General features: G+C 41.7%; 1 protein-coding gene and 1 pseudogene across 10 annotated transcripts in view; one reads left to right on the plus strand and one right to left on the minus strand.

Moving 5' to 3' along the window:
• The window catches only part of FOXP1 (forkhead box P1), a 1,001,617-nt gene that overhangs the window by 379,946 nt on the left and 602,568 nt on the right, over positions 1-19,103 (plus strand). The gene's annotated exons all lie outside the window — the stretch shown is intronic.
• On the minus strand, positions 10,645-10,760 carry LOC149467068 (U2 spliceosomal RNA; annotated as a pseudogene).

Genomic DNA, 19,103 nt, shown 5'->3' on the forward strand with positions numbered 1-19,103 from the left:
CATTTATATAGCACCAACAGTTTGTGCAGCGCTTTACAATATGAGGGCAGACAGTACAATTCAATACAGGAGGAGTCAGAGGGCCCTGCACGTTAGACATTGATGTCTATTCCCAAAAAGGCACATATGTACAGTGGCTTGGGAAATAACGAATGGAGCCTGGTGTTGGGTAGCCACATCTGCACCAAGGTATTGGCTGATCTGTAGTCTGTGTTGGAATATATTGTCGTGATGAGGACAAAAAGAATTATGGCAGATAGAACATGAAGGTGCACTTATCCTTTAAATAGCATAATTTACCTACACTTGGGATTTTTCTGCTTGACCAAACTTATCACAAACAGCAATGATGGTGTACAAGATTCAGTAGCTAATGAATCCAATTGGAGTCTTTCTTTCTTTTTCTTTCTTTCTTTTTCTTTCTTTCCTTTTTCTTTCGTTCGTTCGTTCGTTCTTTCTTACTTTCTTTCTTATAGTACATTGGTCATTGTTCTCTAATTTATAACATAAACCCAGTGGTAAAAACTGTTATCTGTATCAGTGCTGGAAATTGGCACATGTTGGTATAAGCCAAGTACCACAGGCATGACTGTTTGTGGTTTTTAAATCATTCCCAGCAAAATTAAGGTACAAGGTAATGACTCAGGCTACCACCATGCATATACAGTTTCTTTTTTCTTTTCATAATTTCAGCTATTAAATATAACATACTGCGTAAAAACTTTCTTTTCTGCGTACTGCTAGTTGTTTTGAAATCTCCCCGGCAGGAAATGAATGTGATAGTTGTTGGGTTTTGTGGCACTTGTGGAGGACCGTGTCTGGGGTGGGGATGAGGCAGGGGGAACTTACGAATGAGAAGTAACAGATGGTTACTGAAGCATGCCTGTTCTGTTTGGTAACCTTTCTGCCTTGTTCATTGCATTAGCCTATATATATATATATATATATATATATATATATATATATATATATATACATACACACACAAACCGTGCTCAGCATAAATGAGTACACCCCTTTTGAAAAGTATGATTTTGATCAATATCTCAGTGAACACAAGAACAATTTCCAAAATTTTGACAAAACTGAGTTTTATAGAACATTTGTTTAGCTAATTACATGAAAGTAAGGTTAATAATATAATTTAGATTACAAAATCTTCAGTTTTACCCAAATTAGTTGATGCAAAAATGACTACACCCCACAACAAAAACTATGAACATCTAGTATTTTGTATGACCTCCATGATTTTTAATGACAGCACCAAGTCTTCTAGGCATCGAATGAACAAGTTGGCAACATATTGCAACATCTATCTTTTTCCATTCTTTAAGAACTACCTCTTTTAAAGCCTGGATGCTGGATAGACAGTGATTCTCAACTTGTCTCTTCAGAATTCCCCATATGTGTTTGATTGGGTTCAAGTAAGGAGACATTCTTGGCCACTGAATCACTTTCACCCTTTTTTTCTTCAGAAATGCAACAGTGGCCTTAGATGTGTGTTTTGGATCATTGTCATGTTGGAAAAGTACATGGCGACCAAGGGCATGGATTGATGGTAGCATTTTCTCTTTCAATATAGAGCAATACATCTGTGAATTCATGATACCATCAAAGAAATGCAGCTCCCCCAGAAGGACACTGCCACCACCATGTTTCACTGTAGTCACCATGCATTTTTCTTTGTAGTCCTCACCTTTGCAATGCCATACAGCTTTGAAGCCATCAGTTCCAAAAACATTTATCTTGGTCTCGTCACTTCAGAGTACAGAGTCCCAGTAATTGTCTTCTTTTTCAGCATGGGTCTTGGCAAATTCTAACACAACACCCATAAAGACATTAAGGAGCAAGTTTGAGGTAGAGGAACTTGACTGGCCTGCACAGAGTCCTGGCCTCAACCCGAAAGGACACCTTTGGGATGAATTTGAGCAAAGACTGCAAGTCAGGCCTTCTCCTCTGACATCAGTGCCTGACCTCACAAATGTGCAGTGTGTGTGTGTATATATATATATATATATATATATATATATATATATTGCCAAAACGTATTGGGACGCCTGCCTTTAGAGTCACATGAACTTTATTTGGCATCCCAGTCTTAGTCCATAGGTTCAATATTGAGTTGGCCCACCCTTTGCAGCTATAACAGCTTCAATTGTTCCGGGAAGGCTGTCCACAGGGTTTAGGAGTGTGTCTATGGGAATGTTTGCCAATTCTTCTAGAAGCTCATTTGTGAGGTCAGGCACTGATGCCAGACTAGAAGGCCTGGCTCACAGTCTCTGCTCTAATTCATCACAAAGGTGTTCTATTGGGTTGAGGTCAGGACTCTGTGCAGGTCCGTCAAGTTCCTCCACCCCAAACTTGCTCATCCTTGTCTTTATGAACCTTTCTTTGTGCACTGGTGGGCAGTCATGTTGGAACAGAAAGAGCCCTTCCCCAAACTGTTCCCACAAAGTTGGGAGCATGAAATTGTCCAAAATGTCTTAGCATACTGACACCTTAAGCGTTCCCTTCACTGGAACCAAGGGGCCAAGCCCAACCCCAGATAAACAACCCCACACCATAATCCACCAAACTTTACACTTTGCACAATGCTGTCAGGCAAATACCATTCTCCTGGCAACCGCCAAACCCAGAAATGTCCATCAGATTGCCAGACAGAGAAGCGTGATTCATCACTCCAGAGAACACATCTCCACTGCTCTAGAGTCCAGTGGCGGCATGCTTTATACAACTGCATCCGACGCTGTACAGTGCACTTGGTGATGTAAGGCTTGGATGCAGCTGCTCGGCCATGGAAACCTATTCCATGAAGCTCTCTATGCACTGTTGTTGTGTTAATCTGAAGGACACACGAAGTGTGGAGGTCTTTAGCTATTGACTCTGCAGACAGTTGGCGACTATTGCTCACTGTGCTCTTCACCATGCGCTAACCCCTCTCTCTCATTTTACGTGGCCTATCACTTTGTGGCCAAGTTGCTGTTGTTCTCAGTTGCTTTGACTTTGTTATAATACCACTAACAGTTGACCGTGAAATATTTAGTAGCAAGGAAATTTCATGTATGGACCTATTGCACTGGTGGCAACATGTCACGGTTCCACGCTTGAATTCACTGAGCTCCTGAGAGTGATACATTCTTTCACAAATGTTTGTAGAAGCAGTCTGCATGCCTAGGTGATGATTTTATACACCTGTGGCCATGGAAGTGATTAGAAATTATTTGGAGGCGTGTCCCAAATATAGTGTATATATACACAGCTCAAAAATATTAAAGGAACACTTTTTAATCAGAGTATAGCATCAAGTCATTTAAACTCCTGGTATACTGATCTGGTCAGTTAAGTAGCAGAGGCGGTTGTTAATCAGTTTCAGCTGCTTTGGTCTTAATGAAATTAACAACAGGTGCACTAGATGTGCTACAATGAGACAACCCCAAAACAGGAATGGTTTTACAGGTGGGGGCCACTGACATTTTTTTCCCTACCTATCTACTCTGACTGTTTTTCACTAGTTTTGCATTTGGCTAGGGTTAGTGTCACTGCTGGTAACATGAGGGGATACCTGAACCCTACAGAGGTTGCACAGGCAACCCAACTCCTCCAAGATGGCACATCAATATGTGCCATTGCCAGAAGGTTTGCTATGTCTCCCAGCAGAAGTCTCAAGAGCCTGGAGGAGAGTTTAAGAGACAGACAGTTACTCTAGGAGAACTGGACAGGGCTGTAGAAGGTCCTTAACCCATCAGCAGGACCGGTATCTGCTCCTTTGTGCAAGGAGGAACAGGATAAGCACTGCCAGAGCCCTACAAAATGACCTCCAGGAGGTCACTGGTGTGAATGTCTCTGACCAAGCAATCAGAAACCGACATCACGAGGGTGGCCTGAGGGCCCGATATCCTCTAGTGGGCCCTGTGCTCACTGCCCTGCACCATAGAGCTTGTTTGGCATTTGCCATTGAACACTAGATTTGACAGACCTGTGTTGTTTACATACAGGTCTCTCCCCTGTCAGTGTTACTCAGTGATTGCCAGGAGCCAGCGGAGAATCTCTGGCCGGGACCTGGTGATTGACATCCATAGCCTCCAATGGCGGCGCAGGTAGGGGACATGAGCGCCCCCTACCTGGAAATGCAAATCATATATACCGGTATATATACTGCCACCCTGTAGCAGTATTTCTGCTATAGGGCGGTGGGCAACTGGTTAAACGATCAGCACTTTCAGCAGCTGATTTATTCACTTACTGAGTATGCAGCTTTCTTATCTTTTAATCCTGTGTTCCTGTTTAAGCAGGTTCCATGACTGCTACTGCAGGTTTCCAGTTTTAGAGCCAGTTCACACTACAAAAATGCACTCCAGATGCATTCATTCCGGATACGTTTTTGCTTACAGTTCACACCACACGCAGTTCCGGTGCAGTTTTGATGCAGTTTACCATGTTCCAGTATGGTTCTGTGCAGAAAAAATGCAGTATGTTCTATTTTTTGGAAATGACTGCACTAGTGTGAACCAGGGCCATTGGAATACTTGGAAAACACTATGCATACATTTTTGATGCAGAAAAAAGCACACTGAACTGCATCTAGTATGAGCTATCCCCCAGCGTGACTCCTTTCTCTTGCAGCATCCTGTGGAGCCACCTTTGCATGCAGGGATTAGAGTTGTCTCTCTCTACACTGTGTGTCAATAGAAACACACAGTCACGTAGCCTAGGATGGCAAGGTACGTCACTGCTCCTCCCTCCCTTCTCCAAACTAAAAGAATGCCTCCGGATGGACTGCACTGTCCACTGTTAACTATTTCTTATGAAGACCAGCGGTTCAGGGAAGCAGTACTGAGAGAGCAGGAGCCAGCAGCATTGAAACTTGTAAACTGAAAGTGTTGGGGAAAGAATTTTAATAAATGGTTTACTGGGGAATGTTATTTTATTATGTTCAGTGTGTCAAACCCCAAGGGTTTAATACTAATTTAAAAAAAATGATTTTGTGTATGGGTGTTTCAGAAGCATGTCATTGATTACTCCAAGACCATTTACATCCTATGTTTTGTTATTATAAAGTTCAGTAAAAATCTATTGAACCATAAAAAAATGAATGGGTATACACTTTAGTGTGATGCACACTTGTATCCTCAAAACCCTGTTGTTAAATCAATGCAGCCTTAAAACCTTATCTATAACTATATCTGTGCACACGTAGATATACGGTAGTTTTTATTTTTTACATATAGTTTTTTTCGATTCTTTGTTCTCTTTTATGATTCGTCACATCTTCTTCGGAAATCGAAAAGAAGTTTCTCTTTAAGAAGAAAAAAAACTATAGGACAGCATATAAATTGGCCCTTTGCATACTTTTCCTGCAATTAGGGCTTTTTTATTTTGTAGCACTCTGGTAGTAAATGCAGTTCCCAGATGCGTACATTATTTGTAGTTAAACATATATGCATTTTTTTGTTTTCGGTCATATACTCTATGTATTTTTATCTTATCTGTATTATTTTGTACATTTTCCGAGCAAACTCAGAAATTCTGACACTGATTAACACCTGATTCATTAGATCGAAAGCTCTGTGTCTGTGGTATTGAATACGAGTGGGAGATATCTGTGTTAAGGTAGGTGGTTTTGTTGCTTGTTGACTATATTGCTGATTGCTAGTCACCCACATTTATATTTGCAAATGATGTTATTTTGTTTTTATGGCAACTAATTTTTATTTCCCAGAATGCGATTTCTTCTATTCCTGTAATGAAGCATTTTTGAAATGTACACTAGTGCTGATATATCATAAACAAGTACATTTTGAACCATAGGGCTAAAGTCTGCATCAGCCATTAAAGTTGAGCTCCGTGCAGACATAAAAGGCAAACATTAATGTAACTTTGTATTGAGTAACATATCATTATATGTATTCTTGTAATGCAGGCTATGTACGTACCTAAATTTGACCTGTGACAGGCTCCTATAGTCCCCTGTACAGCAGAGCTCAGATAGGCAGAGGGAGCAGCAGTACAAGGAGACAGTCAACTGTGCTGCAGTGCCCATGTGCTAACAAGGACCATGCTGATGGGAGGAGAGAGCAAAGTGACAGAGAGATGAGCTCATGAATCTGGTGTTTTCTGTTTCACTGTCCAGTCAGACTAGTGAGGGACAAGACCTATAAAGGGTAACTAACTGCAGCAGATAAAACCAGGTCTCCTGCCCTCTAAGAGCTCTGTAACCTAGAGTTGAGCCCAAAAGGGATTAAAACGTATAAATACCATTTAATTGAATTTATTGCATTTGAAGGCACACAAAACTGCATGAATCTGGTATTTTTATGTGTCTATCATTCACTTCAGTGGGGCAGCTTAAAGCGCATGCAAACTCAATCTCTAAAGTCCGATATAAGCTTTTTTAATTGTAATATAATGTTATGTTCATATTTTTGCATTCATCCTTGTTAAGGCAACTCTTGGTATTGGGTGACAACACTCTGTCCATGTGCTCCTGTGTTGTCATCCCATCACGCAGACTTCTGATGGAGACTGCAAATTACCCCCCCCATTTTGAAAAATATCAAAATTATAATTTCAGTGATAATACACGGAAATCATTATTAGCGGACACAAACATAACAAATCTTGCAAAATTCCTCCTAAATCTAAAAGATAAAATTGTATTGAGTTAATAAACAATATTATGTGTGTAAATGAGGTCATGGGGCTCATTCACATAGATACAGAGACCTGTGCAGTGTGAATCAGTGGTATTTTTTTAATGTGTCTATTACTGTGTGCAGGCAGCCTATGTTATGCTATGGGGAGGCAGCAGCTGTACAAACACAGCAGCAGGTCCTAATTTGACAGGCGTGTGGATGCAGGTGTGTGGCTCCAAACACGGACAGTGTGCTTTCAGGGCCACTCACCCACACCTGCACACTTATCATATTGGGACTTGCGGCTGTGTTCATATAGCCACTGTATCCTCATAGAGTAACAGAAAACTCCAGCTGCACAAACTGCTTGTTTACACTGTATGGGCCAAAGAAACCATGTGAATCAGTTAATCCTTTTTTTTTTTAGTATTTTTTAGAGTTTTTTAAAAATTATATTTTCCAATATTCCAATATTTTAATATTTTTTTTTACAATTCTTAAAAATTATTTTTTAAAATTTGTTATGGTTAGATTTTTACAATTTTTTTCCCTTACAACACTTTTGGGCGGGGGGGTCTTGAGTGAAATATCAGGGGTCTAAACAGACCCCTGACATGTCATCTTTAAGTCAGTATAAGGAATTGAGGGTATAGATTCTTCAATACCTTTCTTTGTAGCCTCAGGTGTCTGAATTTGAATGAACAGGAGAGAGAGGCTCCTGTTTATTCATAAACTGAAGTATAGTAAACTCCGTTTACTATGCTACAGTTATGAATAGACACAGGAGCGATTGGTACCAATTACTCACTGTGTCTAATTCAGAAAAGGAAGGAGCTGGTAAAAGACATATTTACTGGCCCCTTCTCCCACTCTTCATCCATCCAAGCCGCCAGCGCTACAGGAAAGTGATTGGGAGCCAGGACACAAAGTGGGGAATCGTATGTGGGCAGCACAGGGAAGGGGGATCAGTGCAGTGGGGCGGGGGGGGGGGACAATTAAAGATTGATGCTCTGTGTCTGTGTCTCTCCCTCCAGCAGCTGAAAGCATGCGGGAGGGGGAGAATCGAGCTTTCAGCCACTGCGCAGAACCAAACGGGCATCGTCCTGCAATTTCCCCCCCCCGCGCGGCACTGATCCCCCTGCTGTCCAGGCCCCACTGTGTGTCTGGGCACCCTACAGGAGGACCGGTGGTACCCCCCTATTGGCAGCCCTTCCTGTAGGTACAGTAATTATATCTCCTAAACATGCACGTTTGGAAATATTGACTTCTGTGGCAGCCAGTGATGTCACTGGTGCATGCACAATGTGCTGGACAGGACTGTCACGTGTACCGTCCATTCAGAGTGTTGTGCCACAGCCATGGTTCCCATTCATAGGTGTGGGAGTGACTTCTATTTAAACAGCCTGAGCCCGCAAACACGGATGGAAGTCCTGTCAGCAGTAACAGCACGCCGCTGGAGGAATACATTTCACAGGTATGTCTTTCATAATATACTAGTGTGCTATGCATGCTAGCACACTTTGCCATTAACTTGCAGGGGGGACATTTTTTAAAACTGCTTTAAACACCAGAATTGTTAGGGACAAATGTATGCAGAACAGTGTAAGTGTAGTTGGAGTGAGTTGCCTTTGCTACATGGTGACCTTGGGTAAACTATTTGTAATAATGATGAAATCCCTGCTGCCACATTGGTTAACAATTTCAAGCTTCACTTTCAAGTGTTCATGGTAGCTTTGCGGACCTTGTCTGGTCCCTCCACAGCATTGAAACTTTACTCAGAATAGGTCCATGAAAGTAATATTACATACCGACATAACTTACCTAATTCTGTGCAGTTGTAACATAATTAAACCTAAAATTATTAACATAATATACTTGCCTGCTCTGTGCAATAGTTTTGCACAAAGAAGCCTCAAACCTTCCTCTTCTTGGATCCCTCCTCGGCGCTCTGGGCTCCTTCTCTTCTCCACGTGCCACCATAGAAAGCTGCTTTCTTTTGTGGAACACTTGTGGGTTTCATCCCAAACCACTCTCTGTGTGTCCATTGACATGGCCCAATCCCCTTCTGCCTCGATTTATAGCAGCAGGAACCAATGGCTTTTACTGCTCCCACTGAGTCCAGTGAGGAGGGAATGAGAGATCAACACTGTAGCTCTCAGGCACAGCAGTGGATCAAGATCGGACTCGGGTAAGTATTTGGGGGTTGGGGCTGACAATAGAAGGTTTTTACCCTAATGCAGAGAATGCATTAAGGTAGAAAAAAACTTCAGCCTTTGCAAACACTTTAAAGCAGTATTAAACCAAAAAGCAAATATTTATTATACTGCACTTACCAATTTTTAGATGTGATGGCTGCATTCATTTTCTTTTTTAAGGTTTTCTTTCTTCTATCTTAACCAGGTGATCTGGCCAGTAATTCTGTTGTTTTTCAACAGAATATGCTTTCTTGCAGTTACAGATCAGCTTTTATTTATTTATGCAAAACTTGTATCCCAAAAGGAAAAAAACAGTTTTCTGTAACTGATTGTAAAGTATTAGCTGGAGGTCAGCTTCAATTTGTTACTGTATTTAAATCTGCTAGTATATCTAACACTCCCCTCCCCACAGACTGACAATGCTGCTGTCCAAATCTACCCCTTGTGCTCCTTCATCCAGAGTGGAGGGACTCTACTACATGAGGTGTGTTACTTTCCAGATCACCAGGTGAAAATGGGAGGGGGGGGACTAAATAAAGAAAACTAATACAGCCACTACATCTAATGATTGGTAAGCTGTAATATATTACAGTATGGTTTTGGGTTTAATACTTTACGTTTACACCAAATGCCCCCTTTTACATCAGAAGTCCCTCCATTACATCAGAGGTCCTCCCATCACATCAGAGTCATCCTCTAATGTCAGAGTCTGCCCATCACATCAGATTTCCCCCATCACTGAGTCTTCTCATCACATTAGGGATCCTGCCAATTACAGCTCCCCCAATCTAGTCCCCTTTTTAAACCAGAGCCCTCCCTACCTTTTGGCTCCCAAAACATGGTAGAGGGCAGGTCTGGAGGAGCCAAACATCTTCCAATCCTGATTGCTCAGGGCAGCCCTGCATGGCTCCTACCCTGGATTAGTGTCATGAGATGTAATGGTGCAGGCGGGCTGACAACCAACTTTTTTTTTTTTTTTTTTTTAAGTCCGCAAACGTGCAGCTATAACGAAAAAAACCCGTAAGTGTTCACAAAAAATGTGCAAGTGCAAAACACCACACGAAAAAGTGCACTTAGGGGTGTGTTTGTCCTACCCCTGGAAGGGTTGGACCGTTCACCCGATCCCCCGGGGCACGAAGCTCCTGACAGGGACAAGGTTCCCATTTGGTCCTCCTGGCCAAAAGGCCTGGTGGACCACCGTTCCTTATGCCCAGCCGAAGCCGGACATCCAGTACTAGGCAAGGGGGTTCTCCCGAAGAGAAAACCCCCTAGGGATCAGGGGAGGAAGGAACCGTAGGGCCACACATCCTCCCCCTAGACTTCAGGTAAGGCCCGAGGACCCACACCCTCCATCCGTGAAAAACACACACATAAGAACAGAAAAAGTGACAAAACGTGGGAGTGGTTAAATTAAATAAATAAAAAATAAAAAAGTGGTACCGTGCCTAATAGTGCACAGACCAGGCCCTGAGGCCTGTAGCAAAAATTGCCCCGGACTTAGCCAAAAGACCTGGTCCTTAGGGCGCTGTGCAAAAAGAAGTGAAAAACAGTGACCATGTGTCATCTTCACACCGTGGGGTCCCACACCCAAGTGTTACTAGTGACACCCCTGAGAGCGTCTTCCCCAGGGGGCACTGAGTTTGCGGACTTTTTGCGTCCCCAGCCCCAGGCCAGACCAAGGTAGATCCGTCCAAATCAGGAGGTACTGGGTCTTTCCAGCTTTCCCAGAGGAATTACTCCCAAGGTCCCAGAGCGTATCGTGGCGCCCCCTGGTTTCTGTCCCTCCGGTCCAGCCTTCCGGACCCCCATCATACCAGTGAGGGTACTATACAACAACCATCCCCGCAAAGCTAGAATGGTCGGGAGCACCCCCACTGGACACTGATAAGAACAGATACTACACTTGATCTTAGCCAAAAGGCCGAGAAGCAAGAGGCGGGCTGACAACCAACACCATTGTAACAAATGACACCATACATACAGCACTAGAACTTCATTTGTTGATAAGGTATTGGTAGCCAGCCAACCACCATCGTGGCAGCTCATGCTGAGTCCAGGACAAACTGGGTCCCATGCTCGGCACCCTGGGAAAACTGAAATGGCACCCCATTTGAGAAATACTGGGTCAGATCATCCTCTATAAAAACAGCAATATATTCTTCAGTAGCTGCAGGGAGGGGTTGGGTGGTAATTCTAATTATTTTTTCACTGCTCAGTTTTACAAGAAAAGATGTACAGAAGCGTTTAATATTTGAGATGAGGAATGGTCTTCTAAACAGGGACAGCTGGAAAATATGAAACTAAGATCGTAGTAAGGTGTGTTGCGAGCTTTAGTAGCAGGAAAACTAATTAGCAGTCACACAATAACCACACTACCTCTTAAGTGCGCACATACTCTTAAGTTCAAAGTTTCGTATTGCAATGCAAAAATAAAGGCTGCTTTTATGAGTAATTCTCTTTTTGTTGTTTTGCATATTTCATCTGTACCAGGCAGGTTTTATACGAAATGACTCAAAACACGCGCTTGTTTCTCACACGGAGAGAAACTGTCCCTACTTCATTACTTTTTTTTTTATTTTTGACAGCAGAGCCTTCTATTAATTTTGTCCCTGTGCTCATAAGCAAAGGGTCCTTGAATTACTCCATTAAGACTACAGTTTAAGACAATAATCGGCTGCTTTCGAAGGTCCCCATCTGTAGAATGCAGGCTCTCGCTGAAAGATGTTTTTGCCTATATTTTTTTTCCAGACCGAGCTCGCATTTCATCATCTGTTGAAGTGCATATGAAAAGTCACTGACTCTCAATCCATCTGCTGTTATTATTTTCCGCTGATAATTGGCTCGAACAATGCGATGTCTGTGTCTGCAGCCTTTGAAACTGTTATCCCCTGTTTATTTTCTGGAGGTCCTGTTCTCCTCCTACCTTTTCTGATGCCTCATTTTTTTTTCACAAGCTGTTGGCTGTTGCGTTAATATATAGATTGCAGCCATTCTTTCTTCTGTTCTTTAAAGAACTCCCACCACCTTGCAATAGAAATCAGTTGTGCCGATAGCTATTTTCTTGGGTCAATCTTTTTGGATTCAGAGGCATGGCTTGACTAAAATATTGCTGCACCTTTTTTGTTTTTTAGACCAGTAGCAGCCCCAGTATCGTCCCAGCGACCACAAAGTAAGCTGAAAGCCTGGTACACACATTAATTCTTTTTTCATTCAACCCAGTGGCTGAATGTCCCCCACTGTGCTATTTGCAACCCCCACCAGAACACATCGGCAGGGGCGGACTGACCATTTGGAAACTCTGGCACTGCCCGAGGGCCCGGGGTCAGTAGGGGGCCCCATGAGATGCCCCTGGTACCTTTTTCATAGGCTTTTTTGAGTTTGGGCAAGGACACAGGGGGCCCCATGATCCCCTATTGCCCCGGGGCCCCATGAGTTGTCAGTCCGCCCCTGCACATCGGTCAACACTCGCAGCCATTAGCTGCATGCGCTGATCAAACGGTGATCGGCTACTGGTTTTCCAGCATGCTTGCTTGGCAGAAGCCGGTCATGAGATTGGCTTCTGTTGGAGAAGTAGCTGTACACACGGGCCGTTGGCTGGTTTCTACTGTAACAGCTGATTTCAAATGATATTTGGCTGGGGTGTATGGGACTTTTGGTTGGTAGGTTTTGCAGACAATATCATTAAAATTTTAAAATCTATGAAATGTAGCATTTTGAAGGAGAAGGCTCTACTGACTGGCCATGGTTAGGAGGAAAACTTTGCACTGATTGGCCAAGGCCAGATGCCACACTAGTTTACGGCAGCTGTGACATTCCAGGTAAAAGTAAGTGCTGACAGCACTGTGCCAAAAGCTACCTGCATTGACTTCCTGATGCCAAAAAATAACCGATTCAGGTTTTTTTTGGTACAGGTTGTGTTCACCAGGGGAAACATTCAGTGTCAGGATTTAGCAAAAACCATTGGGAACAATTATGCATAATTTGACATTTTCCTGACAAAGATCAGACTGATCCAAATATTCCCAGAAACTGATTTCATTGTCTCGATGATTGTGCACACCTTTCCTCCAACGGTTTGTACCAAGCACAACGTCAATCGCTGGTTTGGACTCTGAGAAGTATTGTGTTTCTGCATTCTGTGGACGTGGCTGTATCTTAGCCTTCTGTAAACAATTGTAAACACATGCAGCATTAGGCATTAACCTTTAACACATTTTCCTATGTTATTCCTGGCAGATATTTCACTCCCTCATTTGTGTACGTGTTTGGACCCTCAGTGTCTTTTTATTGCCTCGCAAGCTTTAGATTGTAACTCGATCCTGAGCTGAGTGGTGAGTTGTATTGGATGATAGACATAAACAAAGGCATTTCCATCTCATGAGCAAGAAGGTCAGAGACTTGCCCATTCTCCACGTGGTTACTGACCACTATAAGCATGCAGCTGTTGTTTTCTTGGTTTGATTTTCAACAAGTGGTTTTCTACACACAGATTTTGTTTTTTTTTCTTCCCATTGCAATTTCCTATTGAGACTCCTTTGAAGGAAAGGAGTGAAGACTAAGGTTGATTAAAGCTGGTCATACACTGGTAGACTTTCCAGCAAGTGTTCGTACAAAACATCTTGTCACTAGATTTGCCATATTGCCAATTCAAGAATGCCATTCAAAAGCATTTCAACATTTCTCTTGCTTTTAATATTCAATTTTGCTTTGATTTCCTGAAATGAAAACCACATACACTGTGAGAATCTCATTTGTTCATGAAAAAAAATCATCAGTGTATTAAAAACAACTGTATTCCGCTGCAGGTGCATTACCTCCGACACCAGATGTAGGCTCCCAGTGGTCGCTGGCTGCTGCAGGTCATCACATTTTAGTCCTTAGGAAAAAAAGTAGCTTCTCACCTTAGTTAAAGCCAATGTTCAATTTTTTCTATCCAGTGCACACCTGGTGGTGCTCCCAGTTCCTAGAATTTTCACCCTGCTCCTTTGAATTTTCTCATCACTACAGTTGAAATTAATCATTGTTTTGACCCCACTAACAATTAGAAAATCAAACAAATTATTCAAAAACTCTTCTTGTATATAACCAGATTTACTATGAGAATAGAGCATGTTTACTTTGCAAAGTTAATTTTCATGTAGCACAGTGAATGAGGTGAAGCAAAAATAACATTCACTTTGCAAAAGTATACCCAATCATGTGCAAGAAAAAGAAAATATTGTTTTTGCTCACATATAATTGGTTGACTTCATCTCATTTTCTAAGCTAAGGGAAATTCACTTTGCAAAGTGAACATGCTTATGTTGATGGTAACAGTCATTGTAGACTACTGGACAATTATCTACTTAAGCCCAAGAGATTTTCCAAAGTGATATAACGGAACTATATGCAAATGTTAGCAGACCTGCTCAGGTGGATAAATAAAGTCTAATAGGAATGTTTACATACTATACTGCTTTTCACAAAGTAGTGTTCCAGATCCTCAACGGTCCAACACTCCCCCTGCACAGTGCTGCAATCAACATTGTTGAACATTGTTGATTGGAACACTGGGGATTTCTGGTATGCAGTAAAAGAGTTAAGCTGGGTATATAGTAGATTTTCAAACAAACATTCATATGAAAAAACTTTGTGCAACTGGACCAATATTGTTCAAAAGTACCTTAATATTTTGTTTGCTTTGAACATTAAATTTTTTGAATGATTGTAATTTCCCGAACAAAAAACACATACACTCTTAGAAATAAATTTGTTAGCGAAAAAATGTCCATCCTGTTCCTTTGAATTTACGAACCAAATTTTACTAGTGTATGGCCAGCTTTATACTTTACACTGGAGTGCTGGCCTTTCCTTATGTGTAGAATTTGAGTGAGCCAATCGCAGAAGCTAGAAATTAGAGGGGGCATTAATCTGGGGGCATTTTGTACAGTGGTGGTGTATAGAACACCTTCAGTTTCCATATAGCAAGGGAGTGACATTTTAATTTTTGTTGCCAGTTTAAGAAAATTACAGTAGCTGCAAATTAGAATGAAAAGACAATATTTAAAAAAAAAAAAAAAATCCTTGTGTATCAGTTTTTTATTTTTTTTATACATTTTTTTTTAAGAAAATGTGAAATTGTCTTTTAATTATCTCCATTATATGGTCTTCCAACAACAATTAAAGTGTTACATAGATATGAGTTATTCATTTAACAATCAGCAGATCACGGAACCTAATATTAAAGATAAAGCTTAAGCTTAACCACCGGGCACTTTTCCCCCCTTCCTGCCCAGGCCAATTTTAAGGTTTCAGCGCTCTCACACTTTGAATGACAATTGCGCGGTCATGCAACACTGTACCCAAACTAAAATTTTATCATTTTGTTCACACAACTAGAGCTTTCTTTTGGTGGTATTTAATCACCACTGGGGTTTTTATTTTTTACTAAATTAACAAAAAAGACAGAAAATGTTAAAAAAAAAAAAGTTTTTCTTTGTTTCTGAAAATAAATAATTGTTCTTCATAAATTGAGGCCAAAGTGTATTCTGCTACATTTCTTTGGTGAAAATAACCCAAATCAGTATTTAATATTTAGTCTGTAGGAAAGTTATAGAGTTCACAAACTATGGTATATATCTGAAAATTATTCAGTTCTGAAGTACTGACCACCAATCTAATTTCTTGAGGACCAAAAATGTCAGAACAGTACAGATATACCCCATATTAACCCTTTTTGCAAAGTAGACAGTCCGCTGTATTTCATAAGAGGCATGGCGAGTTTTTTGAAGTTGTAATTTGTTTGTCATAATTTTTTGGAAAATGAAGAAATTAAAAAAAATTATTTTCACGATTTTTTTTACATGCTGTCACCAGTGCAGTACAGCGTCATCATATAACTGGTGTGGCGGTGATTAGGGACACTGGTGACAGTATGAAAAAAAATTATAATTTTTTTCAATTTTAATTTTTTTTATTTTTTTCTCTTTTTTAAGATTTATTTTTTCACATTGCAATATGACCAAAGTAGTATAATGTTACCTTAGTAACATTGTACTACTTTCTGGAAGTGATCAGGTTTTTTTTTTTTACACAATTTGATTGGTAATAGCAAAGAATTTATTTGCTATAAGCAAGTATTTAACCAAATGAAATTGATTCATTCAATTTTTTTGTTGTTGTGATTAGCTGTGATTGACCACGGCTAATCACATGACACAGATGGGCTGTGATTGGCCCAGCCTGTGTATGTGATTACTGTGACCATTCACAATTAGACACACTTGTATACAATGGATGGCATGAAAGGAAGCCATCCATTGTATACAACTGTCATGTGACCTGCTGTGATTGGTCACAGCAGGTCACATGGTACTGGCAACGGAGCCAGTACACAGATCTGTCATCGGCCGTTTCCGACAGATCCCACCACACGTCCGGCGACAGATCCCACCACAGTGCAGCCCTGCGGGCACTCACAAGGCGTTGTCCGGGAAGGACATCGTATGGCTCCCTCCCGGAGGGATGAAGTGTTAGCCCGGCCATCATTTGCCAATAGGCCGGGCGGCAACTGGTTAAACTGCTTATATTTTGCCTTCCCTAGTTGATTCCTCTTCCTCTCATCAATATGCTAATAAAACGTTTAAAGGAGAAGTATGGCCAGAGCTTTTTTGCCCACACTTCTCCTGTGGGTCACAAGAGTACATTTAGTTCTGCACTCCTGTGAGCAGCTGTTGGCTAAAGTCGCAGACCTGGTCCAGACTCTGAAAATATCTTGACCATATGGTTGGGATCCGCCCAGTAACCTGGACTAGCAGTTGGCTCAGCCACTCCACAATCCATTGAGAGCCTGAGCCAGCTGGTTCTGCCCCCTCCACAGCCCAGCACTCCAGTGAGCGCTGGAAGGGCAGAGCAGAGAGCCGGGACTGACAGTCAGCTCTCTGCAGGCTGAAGACCAAAAGCTGAGCGGTTAGCGGTGTTTGATCGCTCGGTTCTTGGAGATGGTGGAGAACTGCAGCTGGGATAGGTGCTGCAACCATCTAGGTGAGTATGATTTTTTTTTTTTTTATTGCCAAACTTCTGTTTTAAATAAAACCTTTCTGTTTTCATTACAAACCATATTTTTAAATTAAAGATGTTATTACTGGGTCTCTGTGCATCTCTATGTAATGTAGGCCGATCATGGCTAGTGGGAGGGATTGGCAGGGTGCTATACATAGCTTCCTGAAAACAAAACAGCAAGCTGCCTCACTACTGCTCCTCAAGATCCCTCAGCCCTGATGCTGGCAGTGGGCTGGCTTGTGTTAAGAAGTTAGGTACAGTGCCTTAAAAAAGTACTCATACCCCTTGAGATTTTCCACAATTTGTCATGTTACAACCAAAAACGTAAAGGTATTTTATTGGGATTTGATGTGGTTGACCAACACAAAGTGGCTCATAATTGTGAAATGGAAGGAAAATGATAAATGGTTTTCAAAGTTTTTTACAAATAAATATCTGAAAGGTGTGGCCTTTGGCAATGTCTAATTTGTGAAGCTGTGCCTTCATAAATGGAATAACTGAAATATAATCAATGGAGAGGGTGAGCCAGGGACAGTCAGGCTGGAGGGGAGGAAAGCGCTAAATAATGCTCCAAGTCCTCCAGCCAGGAAGAGAGGCTGATTTTGTTGAGAAGCTCACAGTGTGCGGTGAGTTCAAAGTAAGTACATTCAATACAGGAGAGGAGCCTGCACAACTGTGCAAGACTGACAACAGGGCTTTAGTTCAACTTTAAAGTTGAATTTCAGAAATTCAGCTACTTTTAAAAACTGCAGGCATACCATGAGTTAAGTCTAATGAGGTGCCTGCTGCCTCATAGACTTATCTTTATTTTTATTCACATCTGACAGGTTTATTATGCTCCAGGAAGATAACTTCTACTGTACAGCTCGACACTGCTTACTGTGGCCTAAGCTCTTTCTGCCCATTCACAGAAGCCTTTGCATTATATTACCTAATTCACAAAATACAAAGGCTTCTGTAAACGTGCAGCAGAGGAGAAGGGCTGGCATAGCTGCTATGTGTGTATCTCTCTTCTCACATCTGGAAGGGAGTGCAATAAGCTTGTCACATATAAGTAATAGAGCCAAGTCGTGAAGGTGACATGCACCTAATTGGACTTAATTCACGGTGTGCCTGCACTTTTTGCAAAGTAGCTGAATTCCTGCAATTCAGCTTTAAATTTCCAGCACTGGTCTGGGTTACCAATCCTAATCAGATTGCTGGTCACTCGAAGATTCGGGGATTTGCCTGTAGAACTGCAATACAAATAGGTAGTTAAGAGATTTTCTTTCCCTTCCTGTTTTGTGAGACTGGAAGTCAGGAGATCCGCCCCCCCCAAAAGTAGACAGGCTAATCAAATTGCAGATTTCCTAGTCTGCCTTGACTTCAATACTTTTTTAAATTGCTGACCCAGAACAGACACAGCAACTGAAATTGGACTACAGTCTTTCTTGATCTGCAGAACTGTCCTGGGTTTATGTATTTAAGCAACTAGAATTATCAGAAGGGGATCAGCAATGGCAGCCCACAGGTTTCTAGAAACTTCCTGCACAACACAAAGTCCAACCATGGTAATACTTTTTTATTCCTCTGCAAGCAAGTTGCCCTGCCTGGGATCTCTTCCTCTGACATGTTTCACTCACCATCGGGCTTAAAGTATAAATAAAAACTTCTTTTATTGTTTTGGAAAAAGTTGAGAGCAGTTAGAACTCTTGTCAGATTTTTATTTATGTCTGTGTTCCTGTTAGATTAACCCTCTCTTAGTCATGTTTACCGTTATCATGGAAAGTGAAAGTAAATACCAAATTTTGGGTTGTCCTCAGGAAAGTAATAGATGGAGAATTCTTTTAATGAGGATACTAGTACTGCTTACCCTGTTGACAACCAGGGATTTCCTTACTTTGGAGGGATTTCCTCTCACTTCCTGTTTTGGCTACGGAACATTAAGGAAATGGAAATCTTTCCACTGGGACACAGATTGCTGAAAAAAACCTGCCCATGAAGGGGAAGTTCTGCTTTATGCCCTCAATCCCCCCCCCCTTTTCTTCTCTTGGCACTTTTTTTTGGGGGGGGAGTGGGTACCTGGCTTTGACAGGTACCCACTCCCACTTCTGGTTGGATCGCTGCGGCGGATCCACTGCGTTCTCCTTCCCCCCTGACCACAACATTCTGGAACACGTCACAGGTCCCAGAAGCCTGCAGGACCATTCACAAGTGCAGTGGGAAGCCAGTTGTGAAGCCACAAGGAATCACAGCT

Source organism: Staurois parvus, unplaced genomic scaffold (assembly GCF_062004578.1).
Source record: "Staurois parvus isolate SC_StPar_1 unplaced genomic scaffold, SC_StPar_1.0 ptg000124l, whole genome shotgun sequence".
NCBI lineage: Eukaryota > Metazoa > Chordata > Amphibia > Anura > Ranidae > Staurois > Staurois parvus.